Genomic DNA, 4648 nt, shown 5'->3' on the forward strand with positions numbered 1-4648 from the left:
TTTGTGAAGGTTTCATCGCAACTTCCACAGCAGTTGTTGGGACTACGTTGTTAGCTTTGAATTCTTCCATTTTCTTGATATTCGTATTGTTTCTAAATTACAAATAATTGAATGTATGTAATTCATCCACATAACGAACCAGTCTATAGATCATTTGTTAGATCTACATCTATTCAGGGCGGGAATACAAAAAGACCATCCATTTTGTTTTACCTCATGTTTCGACACTATAGCCTTCTGATTGCAGCAAGTCAGGAGAGGTCACTGGAAGTAGAATTCAAATGGAAAGCAATGAGACCTCATTTCCCGCAAATGTTAGAGGTGTAAAGGTCAACGCCATTGTTTTATTTCATTTAATGTAACCCACTGCTATTTTTCTTTGTTTTTTTTATTTATATCATACAGCACCCTAAACAGCGCCCGTATGGCCTACTCGCTGCAAATAAAAGATAATGGTAGGAGTCAAGATTCTGAGGGCAAGCTATTAATTACCTACTTAATATCAATCAAATGTAACACGATTTATTTTGATATGCATGGAAAGGAAAATATATTGGAATCAGTTTGGGTGAGGAAGATATTGTTGTAATCATTGTGTTTTAATGTTCTAGATATACAAATAAAACGTCTGACACTATACATAATTTATTTACAACTTGTTTTCATCGTCAATCTCGAGGAAGAGGTCGGGATTGTCTAACAACAGCTCATGCCCACGTTTCTGGGGTGGCCAAGTAACTATTGCCCACTATAGAAATAATTACGTATTCACGCTATTGTAAATCTTGCCACGGGTCTTCTCGCTTGTATACAAAGTGGCAAGCTGTAGCACAAATGCAGTCTTGCAACCACGGGGACAATTCCATATCCTGCTGGCCATTATCGAATTTGTTGAAGCCTACTATCGTTTCCAGAGGCCGTGTAATAGTGTTTTTCCCAAATATCTAACAAACCGGCTTATGAATTTCCATGAAACTACAGCAATGAATGTTTCAAACAGTGGCCTAATTTTTGGTGGTACAATGAATTGACAGATGTGCTTAATTAAGCCGTTTACTCTTAGAAAAAAGAGGAACTTCTTCCCCTCCTTCAGAGCGTTTCGAAGAAGTGGTACTTAATCACGTAACTGTGACGCAGAGGTTCCCCAACCCTCCTTCGGTGTTTAAACCTATGGCTATCCTAGTACTCCCCCTTCCTTCTTGCCTTCTTTCCTTCATTCCCATTGTTATTAGGCTACCGAGTAAATCCCTGTTAGGAAAGACTGTGTACTGCACATATAAAATGAGCCGGAAGAGCAATAAAATGTTTTATGGTGGTAGATAATGATTAGATGGTTAACACAAATTATCGAACATAATAAAAGAGGTTTAAAACAGGGTGTGGAATCGCACTGAGAGATATTCTACTCGGACTCCTACAAATTTTAGATTTGCGACTAAAAAAAAAAATAATAAAATAAAATAAAAACATTAGTAGAAATAGAAAACAATTTTTTTCCTTGAGAGAGTTTATATTTGGAATGATGTTATTGGGGCAAGACTGGAGCAGGATTCAGAAATAATTTCACCGACTTCTGACTCCTACCTCAGAGCCCCTTTAGTACATCAAGGTAATCATCGGCAGCAGTTGTAGTAGTAGCTCTGAACTATTTCATATAGATTCGACTTTAGTCATGGCAAATATGTTGCTTTGTCCTCGCCATTGCAAAACTACAATTGCGCTGAAACTCTTCACCATTTACAACAGAGAAAGAAAGAAACCGCCTGAAAATTAGTATAAATCAGTAAGAAAAGTATGACTTTAATTACATGATATATTGCAATATACTGCTAGCCATATATATATATATATATATATATATATATATATATATATATATATATATATATATATATATATTTGTTTATTTAAATGTATTTATTTTTTTTTCCTACAGGCCATGTGAACGAGTTGCTGATGCTATGGGGATGACTTCGAACGCTGTCCGAGTGTTGGTGAGCCGTGGAAAGAATCCTCATCCACCTGAAACACCACCTGCATCATCAAATACGTCGCCTCTGGTCTTTGACAACTTCACCATTGGTTCCATTAGGAGACATGTACACAGCATGTTTGCTGCTAAGCGATTTTCACTATTGCCACTTTAGCGGAAGAACTTAAAATGCTAAATATCATTCCTGAAGAAACATCTGAGAAGGCAGTATGGCGAATCCTCCATAACATGGGTTTCCAGTACAAAACATCCCAGCGGAAAATGTACCTAAGGAAAGAAACTTTGGACGTCGTTTGCCGCCGAGTTGATGCTCTACGATCCCTCCAGAAACATCGTGATGAAGGAAGAGAAGTAGTGTATGTCGATGAGACGTGGTTTACGACGAGAATGCAACATAGCAAGGAGTGGGTGGACACCTCTCAATCTGTCACCAGTGCCACCTACAGCCGGCAGGTGCCACCAGGAGAAGGAGAGAGGTTTGTGGTGGTAGCAGGTGGTACAGCTAAAGGTTTTGTAGAAAATTCATTTTTATGCTTCCCTGCGAAAAATAAAACCGGCGACTACCATGCAGAAATGAATTCAGAGATATTTATTCGGTGGCTGACATCACAGCTCCTGCCCTCGCTTGAGGAGCCTTCGGTGCTGGTGCTAGACAACGCCCCATACCATAGCCAATTGATAGGAGATAGCCGATGCCCAACAACAGCTACAAAAAAGGAGGATTTGGTTAACTGGCTCAGGTCTCGAAAAATACAGTATCCAGGTCACCGCAACACGCCCTGAGCTTCTAAAGATATGCAGGGGCAACCGGCCGAAACCAGTTTACATTGTGGATAATATAATCCGTGAATGGGGCCATGAAGTGGTTCGCTTGCCCCCTGCCCATCCTGAGCTCAACGCCATCGAGCAGGTGTGGGGCTGTATGAAACGACAGGTGCGCTCCTCGTTGCAGCGGTGGTTTACCCGTGCTGATCTCTTTGCCAGGCTTGAAGAGGCCAGGCTTGCTGTAACAGGGGAGACGTGGGCTGGCGCTGTCAGGAGATCAAGATATTTTGAAGATGATTACTGGCTTTCAGATAATATTCAAGACAGTATAGATCCGGTCATCATCAACATTGATAGTGACGAGGAAAACGATCTTTTCCTTGAGAGTGATGATGAGTAAAATGTATGTGTCCATTTCTTGTTTTTTTTCATCCCTCATATATCTATGCTTTCCAGCAATTGGTGATAACATTATTTTGGAAAAGCAAAGCTAATGAATACTTTGATACGAGTATATCAGCTTGGCATGTAGACAATGTCAATGGATTTCTCAAAGTAAGGTTGATTGGTTCATTAATTGAAGTCTGGTACAATTCCAGTGGCAAAGTCGCAATGATATTTGTCACATACCTTTTAAGTAACAAAAATAGGTACTGGTACTTATAACGTAAATAAATATATAAAACTATAGGTTGAAATATAATAAATCTTATGTATGTATGAACACACACACACACACACACACACACACACATATATATATATATATATATATATATATATATATATATATATATATATATATATATATATATATATATGATTTCAAAATTTATCAAATGGCCGATGTCAATGCCCTTATATGAAACATCTTTTAGAAGTCTACCTTCTAAGGAGTTCAAGCTACTCTCTCTGGTGAAATTGATATGATAAATTATATCAAACAATGCTCTCCTGTCATAAGTCTCATTCTTGATCTTCAATGTAAGTGAGTGGGTAAGATATAAAGGTTGGTCTTGTGTTTAGGTAAAGTCTAAAGTCACGAATCACATTACCAGGTATGCTGAACTTTTACTGACAAAGAATTTCGTATTGCTTGGGGTAGGTCATATGACAATTATCTATGGAGTTAAACAGGCGTTTAACAATTCGGGGATGGGAGGTACAGGGGAAGAAACGTTATACCAACGTCACTGAGGGACGTCATCACTTTTGCGAATGTGTGGGTGGCTAAGACTGGCTTTAGCCTCATTTTCTTAAGTAAAAAAGTTAATGAAACGTAATTGGCAATGCACAGTATTTCCCAAAATTAAGCCATTGTATGAAGCGCTCCTGCTTTGATATCATGGAAATCCATCAGTTATTTTAGGAGCTATTTAAAACAAACACCATTACACGGCCTCTGGAAACGTTAGTAGACTGTAAGCATATCCATTCACCGCCTACCTGGTGGATGGGCGGAGCCTCATGACGTCATATTACGTTTACGTAACGAGTTGTTTTAGGATCCCTGTCTGTGATTTTCTCGGTTCCGGCATCGGCGACTTCATTTTGCTCTATAAATATCAAAACTATCGAACTTTGGTACTAAATAACACTTGCAAAAATTAGGTAGGGTTACAAAATATACACTTGCCAACTTTCACCTTTATCCGGTGCTTTGGTAAAAAGTTGTTGCCGAAAAACCGTGTTTCATCGGATCTGAACCCCTTCGGATGCGAAGGTTTGTTGACCCACATCAAGGACAAGTTCAGCTACTGGGTGGGTACCCGACGCTGCATTTCTTCTTATATTATGTAATCGCCACAAGTGTTTAATGCCACTGCCTTTCGTTTTCCTTCTGGTGCTTCGATAATCGCTTGTTTGGCTGACTGACTGAACGTGTGGGGC

General features: G+C 39.2%; 1 pseudogene; it reads left to right on the forward strand.

The window, feature by feature from the left end:
* The first annotated feature begins 1615 nt into the window (after positions 1-1615).
* On the forward strand, positions 1616-3488 carry LOC136827606 (uncharacterized; annotated as a pseudogene).
* Positions 3489-4648: the final 1160 nt, after the last annotated feature.

Source organism: Macrobrachium rosenbergii, chromosome 42, assembly GCF_040412425.1.
Source record: "Macrobrachium rosenbergii isolate ZJJX-2024 chromosome 42, ASM4041242v1, whole genome shotgun sequence".
Lineage (NCBI taxonomy): Eukaryota > Metazoa > Arthropoda > Malacostraca > Decapoda > Palaemonidae > Macrobrachium > Macrobrachium rosenbergii.